Genomic DNA, 10,000 nt, shown 5'->3' with positions numbered 1-10,000 from the left:
TTTGCGTGCGTGCGTGCGTGCGTGCGTGCGTGTGTGCGTGCGTGTGTAACTGCGCGGGCACATTTGTGTAGTTCTTTGCTCTGAAATGAAGGCAGTATGGTCCTACAATGTCATTGTATCAAGCTGAAAATGCTGGTTATGACCATTGTGCTTGTGTTTATGAGTGTGGATAAGACATTTGACAGGAAGGGAAAGCGACCATTTGAGAAGATTGTCATGACAACGTGGATATACAAATGTTGGCAAGCACATATATGGTAATGCTGACCATAGTTCCTGTCTATGGCCCAGTACACACAGATATGGTCATGCTGACAATCGTACCAGATAAGGGCTATTTGGCTTGTAACCATAGTGGAACCATTTTTGGGGCTATTTTTTATAGAATGGAGAATGAAAAATATCTAATTCTGAAAGGTTCGTTGTAGATAGTTTTGAAGAGCCACACAGGCTTCTTTATTCTGGTCAGCCATATTATATTGTTAAAATTCCATAGGTGTTATTATTGTATTCATTGACACGTTGAATCAAGAGAGCTACTCTGGACAGCTGGGTCCACGAGGAGAGAAGTGAGAACCACTGACTGATTTACACAACTGTTCTCAATTGACGTAAGGCCATACGAGTCTTTCACAAGACACTGTCACTGGCCATAGTCATATGTAATATGTACTGGCATAAAACAAGACATTAGGTAAAGTGGAATGACACTCTCACTCACGGTTGCTCAAGAAGAGCTGTGCACAAACCACTCCCTAAAATATTTGAATGAGCCACCTCCCTTACATTATCACTGAAAGAGGAGAGAACTTTTAGTGAACTGTAAAGAACAATTAGAGGGCTCCAAATGTTATTTAAGTCATTATGGTTCCACGCAGAACCATCACCCTTCCCAAAGAACCCTTGAGGAACCCTACTTTCTGTGTGTGTAAGGGGCCGATGCATTCTGCATTAGACATGTGAGCCTGGAGGACTTTTTGTCCTTCTCTCCTGTCGTTATTGAGTGAGACCAGGCCCCTCTCTTTCTCTCTGTTTGAAGTGATTTAATGACTCAGCTTTTCCTGCAGGAGTCTTAGAGATGAAAGGAGGATGAAAGAGGAAGGGATGGAGAGTGGAGTTTTTATAGAAGAAGGATGAATGGGGGAGGGGTCAGGTGTAAGGTGTTTGTGTGGTTAGAGGCGAGTGCTGCAAATGAGTGGCAGGCGTGTGTGATGTAACAGATATCTATAATTCAGTAGTGGAGTCAGTCTGCCCTGCAGTGCTCCTCCCAGCTGGAAAAACGCTGGAATACCTTGGAGACAGACCTCTGATGCAATACACAGGACAGAGAGATAATTAATGACTGGTAGAAAGGTGGACAGAGAGATAATGAATGACTGATATGAAAGAGGACAGAGAGATAATGAATGACTGATAGGAAAGAGGACAGAGAGATAATGAATGACTGATAGGAAAGAGGACAGAGAGATAATGAATGACTGGTAGAAAGGTGGACAGAGAGATAATGAATGACTGATATGAAAGAGGACAGAGAGATAATGAATGACTGATAGGAAAGAGGACAGAGAGATAATGAATGACTGATATGAAAGAGGACAGAGAGATAATGAATGACTGATAGGAAAGAGGACAGAGAGATAATGAATGACTGATAGGAAAGAGGACAGAGAGATAATGAATGACTGGTAGAAAGGTGGACAGAGAGATAATGAATGACTGATAGGAAGGAGGACAGAGAGATAATGAATGACTGATAGGAAGTTGGACAGAGAGATAATGAATAACTGGTAGGAAGGAGGACAGAGAGATAAGTGATTGGAAGGTGGACAGAGAGATAAGTGATTGGAAGGAGGACAGAGAGATAATGAATGCCTGATAGGAAAGAGGACAGAGAGATAAGTGATTGGAAGGTGGACAGAGAGATAATGAATGACTGGTAGGAAGGAGGACAGAGAGATAATGAATGACAGATAGGAAAGAGGACAGAGAGATAATGAATGACTGGTAGGAAGGAGGACAGAGAGATAATGAATGACAGATAGGAAAGAGGACAGAGAGATAATGAATGACTGGTAGGAAGGAGGACAGAGAGATAAGTGATTGGAAGGTGGACAGAGAGATAATGAATAACTGGTAGGAAGGTAGACAGGGAGATATTGAATGACTGGTAGGAAGGAGGACAGAGAGATAATGAATGACTGGTAGGAAGGTGGACAGAGAGATAATGAATGACTGGTAGGAAGGTGGACAGAGAGATAATGAATAACTGGTAGGAAGGTAGACAGAGAGATAATGAATGACTGGTAGGAAGGTGGACAGAGAGATAATGAATAACTGGTAGGAAGGTGGACAGAGAGATAATGAATGACTGATAGGAAGGTGGACAGAGAGATAATGAATGACTGGTAGGAAGGTGGACAGAGAGATAATGAATAACTGGTAGGAAGGTGGACAGAGAGATAATGAATGACTGATAGGAAGGTGGGCAGAGAGATAATGAATGGCTGGTAGGAAGGAGGACAGAGAGATAATGAATAACTGGTAGGAAGGTGGACAGAGAGATAATGAATGACTGGTAGGAAGGTGGACAGAGAGATAATGAATGACTGGTAGGAAGGTGGACAGAGAGATAATGAATAACTGGTAGGAAGGTGAACAGAGAGATAATGAATGACTGGTAGGAAGGTGGACAGAGAGATAATGAATAACTGGTAGGAAGGTGAACAGAGAGATAATGAATGACTGGTAGGAAGGTGGACAGAGAGATAATGAATGACTGGTAGGAAGATGGACAGAGAGATAATGAATAACTGGTAGGAAGGTGGACAGAGAGATAATGAATGACTGGTAGGAAGGTGGACAGAGAGATAATGAATGACTGATAGGAAGGTGGACAGAGAGATAATGAATGACTGATAGGAAGGTGGACAGAGAGATAATGAATGACTGGTAGGAAGGTGGACAGAGAGATAATGAATGACTGGTAGGAAGGTGGACAGAGAGATAATGAATGACTGGTAGGAAGGTGGACAGAGAGATAATGAATGACTGGTAGGAAGGTGGACAGAGAGATAATGAATGACTGGTAGGAAGGTGGACAGAGAGATAATGAATGGCTGGTAGGAAGGTGGACAGAGAGATAATGAATGACTGGTAGGAAGGTGGACAGAGAGATAATGAATGGCTGGTAGGAAGGTGGACAGAGAGGTAATGAATAACTGGTAGGAAGGTGGACAGAGAGATAATGAATGACTGATAGGAAGGTGAACAGAGAGATAATGAATAACTGGTAGGAAGGTGAACAGAGAGATAATGAATGACTGGTAGGAAGGTGGACAGAGAGATAATGAATGACTGGTAGGAAGGTGGACAGAGAGATAATGAATAACTGGTAGGAAGGTGGACAGAGAGATAATGAATGGCTGGTAGGAAGGTGGACAGAGAGATAATGAATGACTGGTAGGAAGGTGGACAGAGAGATAATGAATGACTGGTAGGAAGGTGGACAGAGAGATAATGAATGACTGGTAGGAAGGTGGACAGAGAGATAATGAATGACTGGTAGGAAGGTGGACAGAGAGATAATGAATGGCTGGTAGGAAGGTGGACAGAGAGATAATGAATGACTGGTAGGAAGGTGGACAGAGAGATAATGAATGACTGGTAGGAAGGTGGACAGAGAGATAATGAATGACTGGTAGGAAGGTGGACAGAGAGATAATGAATGACTGATAGGAAGGTGGACAGAGAGATAATGAATGACTGGTAGGAAGGTGAACAGAGAGATAATGAATGACTGGTAGGAAGGTGGACAGAGAGATAATGAATGACTGGTAGGAAGGAGGACAGAGAGATCAGTGATTGGAAGGAAGTAAAGAGCTAGATACAGACATAGAGATCAGTGATTGGAAGGAAGTAAAGAGCTAGATACAGACAGAGAGATCAGTGATTGGAAGGAAGTAAAGAGCTAGATACAGACATAGAGAGGGAATGAGGAGTGGAAGAAGGACATGCAGGAGAGATGTATGTTGTTTGATGGTAAACTACCATGTCAGTAGAGGTCAGGTTGGGGTTGGGGCTTTCGGTCAACCTGATTGGTTCAGGTATGTCTCAGGGTGGATATGACTGGACGGTTTGTGGTACTGTATTTCCCAGCATTCCTCGGTATTGATGGTCAGTGTGATATGGGTTAGAGTGTACTGTAGTATGGTTCATAATGCTGTCTAAATTCATTGCAGACATTAATATTGTCATTCTCACAGCTGGGTAACATTATGTGTAGTACACTGGTCGTTACATGTTCATGCTTATATCATTCTTGTGTAGATGGAATGACGAAATCTAAACAGACTGAAGTCTTTATTCAAATACTATCACTGGACACTTGAAATTAGTCATGCAATCAGCCTATTTCGAGATAAATATTTTTATCCCTTCAAGTGCCTAATTTAAAAATACTATTCTCTCTGTAATTATTTTGACAGAGCGTAGTTTTTTAATTAACTGACATAAAGCCTAGCAGAAGCTCCCGAGTGGCGCAGCAGTCTAAGGCACTGCATCTCAGTGCTAGAGGCGTCACTACAGACCCTGGTTCGATCCCGGGCTGTATCACAACCAGCCGTGATCGGGAGGTCCATAGGACGGCTAACACAATTTGCCCAGCGCCGTCTGGGTTAGGGGAGGGGTTGGTAGATAGTTATTGTAAAATAAGAAGTTGTTCTTAACTGACTTGCTTAGTTAAATAAAGAAATAAAAATAAGTTCCATTTGCCAGTTGGCACATTCTTGAAACACTAACTGTACCAGCCTTTAAACACACGATCAGTTACTGTGATGAAACATCCTGTTTAGAATGCCCATATCGAATGTATTTTTTTTTCAGGAACAAGTCCATTCTACTGTAATTATAAAATACATCATATTTTAGATATGGACAGACAAACGGTCTGGGGTACAGACATCCGTGAGCTATATAAAGATATCTGGGTACAGCTGTCAAAATGGCCGGCATCCTACTTCAAGGGCGTCCTCAGGAGTCTGTGTAACTGAAACACTGATCATGTTCAAAATGATTCTCTCATCTAGATGGGCGTCCTCAGGAGTCTGTGTAACTGAAACACTGATCATGTTCAAAATGATTCTCTCATCTAGATGGGCGTCCTCAGGAGTCTGTGTAACTGAAACACTGATCATGTTCAAAATGATTCTCTCATCTAGATGGGCGTCCTCAGGAGTCTGTGTAACTGAAACACTGATCATGTTCAAAATGATTCTCTCATCTAGATGGGCGTCCTCAGGAGTCTGTGTAACTGAAACACTGATCATGTTCAAAATGATTCTCTCATCTAGATGGGCGTCCTCAGGAGTCTGTGTAACTGAAACACTGATCATGTTAAAAATGATTCTCTCATCTAGATGGGCGTCCTCAGGAGTCTGTAACTGAAACACTGATCATGTTCAAAATGATTCTCTCATCTAGATGGGCGTCCTCAGGAGTCTGTGTAACTGAAACACTGATCATGTTAAAAATTATTCTCTCATCTAGATGGAAGTAGGGGCTAGTGCCTGTAATTGTATATCCTGACCTTTGACCCCGAGGCAATGAGGCTATCTTTCTTCTTTCATAGCCGTCTCCCAATCCCCATCAATTATTCACTGTGTCGTCCAGTAAGATTCAGTGTTCCGTTGCGTTAAAAGACGCTTGGGGGGAAGGAAGAGCGTTGGTTGGATGGAGGGGGTAAGAAGTGATGGAGTCCGACAGGTGACCCCTGTTGGTTGGAAACATGTCTTGCATCATATCAAACCACACAACACTCAGCAACTCCTCTCACTTTCCTGTTAAGGACCGAATGTCCAGATCTGAATGAAATCAAAACCCTGCAACACTTTTATAGGATTTTTATGTATTTTGTTATTTAATCAAATTATTTATATTTTTTTTACTTTTACCCCTTTTTTCTCCACAATTTCATGATACCCAATTGGTAGTTCCACTCTTCTCCCATCGCTGCAACTCCCGTATGGACTCGGGAGAGGCGAAGGTCGAGAGCCATGCGTGAAATTTCAGATACGTGATATTCTGCTGCCCAGTTAGAATGAGGTGTCAGTGTAACATTCTTTCTCACATTGGCTGTTTGTAATTCATTGATTGATGATGTCATCATTAAATTGATTGAGCTGTGGTGTCTGTCCACTCCTCATGGTCACGCTCAGTGGCCACCGTCATTCATGAAATGGATCTCTCCTCCTCCCACTCTCCTTCCTTCCTTCCTTCCTTCCTTCCTTCCTTCCTTCCTTCCTTCCTTCCTTCCTTCCTTCCTTTCTACCTTCCTTTCTACCTTCCTTCCTTCCTTCCTTTCTACCTTCCTTCCTTCCTTCCTTCCTTTCTACCTTCCTTTCTACCTTCCTTCCTTCCTTCCTTCCTTTCTACCTTCCTTTCTACCTTCCTTCCTTTCTACCTTCCTTCCTTCCTTCCTTTCTACCTTCCTTCCTTTCTACCTTCCTTTCTACCTTCCTTCCTTCCTTCCTTTCTACCTTCCTTCCTTCCTTTCTACCTTCCTTCCTTCCTTCCTTTCTACCTTCCTTCCTTCCTTTCTACCTTCCCTTTTCTCTCCTAGCATCCTTTCCCTTTTCCCTATCTCTCTCCTTTGCTCCCTATCTCTCTCCCTCCCTCTATCTCTTTCTCTATCTGTTTCTCCTTCTCTATGTCAACCCCCTGTCTCTTGCGTGGCATCAGTTGCTTCACACACACACACACACACACACACACACACACACACACACACACACACACACACACACACACACACACACACACACACACACACACTTATTTGTTTTTTGTTGTTTCATTTTGTTCCACTAAAGTAGGTTTGACCTAGTTCTGTTCTGTTCTGCGAGCAGAGAGCAGAGACCCAGTGAAGCGTTGGGAATGGAATGAACCCATTACCCAGCTGATATATTAGTTAGGACTAACACTGGCTTATCAGAGGAACCACTGTACCACACACACACACACACACACACACACACACACACACACACACACACACACAGTACATAACCTGTGTGGACAGTACTGTACTTTAAGTACCAATGAGCTGAGGGAGGGGGAAGCTAGACAGACAGAAAGACCACTAGTAAGGTCATACACATCCTCCACTGTGTCAGCCACGCTTAAACTGCCTGAAAGCCTGCAGATTTATTTTCCTGCATGGGGATTGCCTGGGGGGCAAATGTGTGTGAGGGATCCTGACAGCCGCTGTCACATACAGATGTGTGTGTTTTGATCTGAAAGCATCACCTCAGCATACCAAGTGTCAAGGCGAGCCATTGCCAAATGACCCTGTGTACTACTGACAGATTACTGTAGGCAAGCAACCCCAGGTCAATATTGTATTTGACATTTGGGAAAGTGTAGCAGGATAATGTGATTTAAGCTGTGAAAGTGTAGCAGGATAATGTGATTTAAGCTGGGAAAGTGTAGCAGGATAATGTGATTTAAGCTGTGAAAGTGTAGCAGGATAATGTGATTTAAACTGTGAAAGTGTAGCAGGATAATGTGATTTAAACTGTGAAAGTGTAACAGGATAATGTGATTTAAACTGTGAAAGTGTAGCAGGTTAATGTGATTTAAACTGTGAAAGTGTAGCAGGATAATGTGATTTAAACTGTGAAAGTGTAGCAGGATAATGTGATTTAAGCTGTGAAAGTGTAGCAGGATAATGTGATTTAAACTGTGAAAGTGTAGCAGTATAATGTGATTTAAACTGTGAAAGTGTAGCAGGATAATGTGATTTAAACTGTGAAAGTGTAGCAGGATAATGTGATTTAAACTGTGAAAGTGTAGCAGGATAATGTGATTTAAACTGTGAAAGTGTAGCAGGATAATGTGATTTAAGCTGTGAAAGTCTAGCAGGATAATGTGATTTAAACTGTGAAAGTGTAGCAGGATAATGTGATTTAAGCTGGGAAAGTGTAGCAGGATAATGTGATTTAAGCTGTGAAAGTGTAGCAGGATAATGTGATTTAAACTGAAAGTGTAACAGGATAATGTGATTTACACACAGGAAGAGAGTATTTGATATTGATGTGTATGAGTTTAGCATCAGAGGATTTCTGTAGGGATCTATGTTAATACACACACACAGGCGCACACACACACACCCACACACACACACACACACACACACACACACACACACACACACACACACACTGGCATCTATGTGTAAGTGGGTCAACCTCAGTCCGAGGCGAGCCTCTCATTGCGCTGCTCTTTGGGCCTTTAAAGAGATCACATGCCTCATTAGTTAACTTGGTCACTGGAGACCCCCCCCCCACACACACACACACAGACACACACAAACACACACAGTCACACACACAGTAACACACAAACACACACACACACACATTATGCCACAAAGGAACATAGGTCACGTGACCAATTCGCACAGACACAGAAGAATAAAAGATATGACGAGAGAGAGAGAGAGCTGGAGAGAGAGAGAGCTGGAGAGAGAGAGAGCTGGAGAGAGAGAGAGCTGGAGAGAGAGAGCTGGAGAGAGAGAGAGCTGGAGAGAGAGAGAGCTGGAGAGAGAGAGAGCTGGAGAGAGAGAGAGCTGGAGAGAGAGAGCTGGAGAAAGAGAGAGCTGGAGAGAGAGAGCTGGAGAGAGAGAGAGCTGGAGAGAGAGAGAGAGAGAGAGAGCTGGAGAGAGAGAGCTGGAGAGAGAGAGCTGGAGAGAGAGAGTGCTGGAGAGAGAGAGAGCTGGAGAGAGAGCTGGAGAAAGAGAGAGCTGGAGAGAGAGAGCTGGAGAAAGAGAGAGCTGGAGAGAGAGAGAGCTGGAGAGAGAGAGAGCTGGAGAGAGAGAGAGCTAGAGAGAGAGAGAGCTAGAGAGAGAGAGAGCTGGAGAGAGAGAGCTGGAGAGAGCGAGAGAGAGCTAGATAGAGAGAGAGCTAGAGAGGGAGAGAGCGCTGGAGAGAGAGAGCTAGAGAGAGAGAGAGCTGGAGAGAGAGAGCTGGAGAGAGAGAGAGCTGGAGAGAGAGAGCTGGAGAGAGAGAGAGCTGGAGAGAGAGCTAGATAGAGAGAGAGGGAGAGAGCGCTGGAGAGAGAGAGCTAGAGAGAGAGAGAGAGCTGGAGAGAGAGCTGGAGAGAGAGAGCTAGAGAGAGAGAGCTAGAGAGAGAGAGAGCTGGAGAGAGAGCTAGAGAGGGAGAGAGAGAGAGCTGGAGAGAGAGCTAGAGAGAGAGAGAGCTGGAGAGAGAGAGCTAGAGAGGGGGCGAGCTGGAGAGAGAGAGAGCTGGAGAGAGAGCTAGAGAGGGAGAGAGCTGGAGAGCGAGCTAGAGAAAGAGAGCTAGAGAGGGGGAGAGCTGGGGCGAGAGAGAGCTGGAGTGAGAGAGAGCTGGAGAGAGAGAGAGAGCTGGAGAGAAAGAGAGAGAGAGAGCTGGAGAGAGAGCTGGAGAGGGAGAGCTAGAGAGAGAGCTAGAGAGAGAGAGAGCTGGAGAGAGAGCTAGATAGAGAGAGAGAGAGCTGGAGAGAGAGCTAGATAGAGAGAGAGAGAGCTGGAGAGAGAGAGAGAGCTAGAGAGAGAGAGAGCTAGAGAGAGAGAGCTGGAGAGAGAGAGCTAGAGAGGGGGAGAGCTGGAGAGAGAGAGCTGGAGAGAGAGCTAGAGAGGGAGAGAGCTGGAGAGAGAGCTAGAGGGAGAGAGAGCTAGAGAAAGAGAGCTAGAGAGAGAGAGCTGGAGAGAGAGAGCTGGAGAGAGAGAGAGCTGGAGAGAGAGAGCTGGTGAGAGAGAGAGCTAGAAAGAGAGAGCTAGAGATGGAGAGAGCTGGAGAGAGAGAGAGAGAGAGAGAGAGAGCTAGAGAAAGAGAGCTAGAGAGGGGGAGAGCTGGGGCGAGAGAGAGCTGGAGAGAGAGAGAGAGCTGGAGAGAAAGAGAGAGAGAGAGCTGGAGAGAGAGCTGGAGAGGGAGAGCTAGAGAGAGAGAGAGCGAGAGAGAGAGC

The 10,000-nt window shown here is 44.4% G+C and overlaps 1 protein-coding gene and 2 long non-coding RNA genes across 3 annotated transcripts in view; all 3 read left to right on the top strand.

Annotated features, from left to right (window-relative positions):
- Positions 1–10,000, top strand: part of LOC115191173 (cyclin-dependent kinase 17) — a 31,669-nt gene that overhangs the window by 17,889 nt on the left and 3,780 nt on the right. The gene's annotated exons all lie outside the window — the stretch shown is intronic.
- Positions 2,268–2,732, top strand: LOC115191175 (uncharacterized). The gene is made up of 2 exons (XR_003877555.1): positions 2,268–2,311; positions 2,516–2,732. It is a non-coding gene; the product is annotated as an uncharacterized LOC115191175 (long non-coding RNA).
- On the top strand, positions 3,085–3,408 carry LOC115191174 (uncharacterized). Its single transcript, XR_003877554.1, has 2 exons — positions 3,085–3,207; positions 3,310–3,408. It is a non-coding gene; the product is annotated as an uncharacterized LOC115191174 (long non-coding RNA).

This window comes from Salmo trutta, unplaced genomic scaffold (assembly GCF_901001165.1).
Source record: "Salmo trutta unplaced genomic scaffold, fSalTru1.1, whole genome shotgun sequence".
In the NCBI taxonomy this organism is placed as follows: Eukaryota; Metazoa; Chordata; class Actinopteri; order Salmoniformes; family Salmonidae; genus Salmo; species Salmo trutta.
The sequence above is the reverse complement of the archived record's forward strand: the minus strand, read 5'-3'. Positions and strand labels throughout refer to the sequence as shown.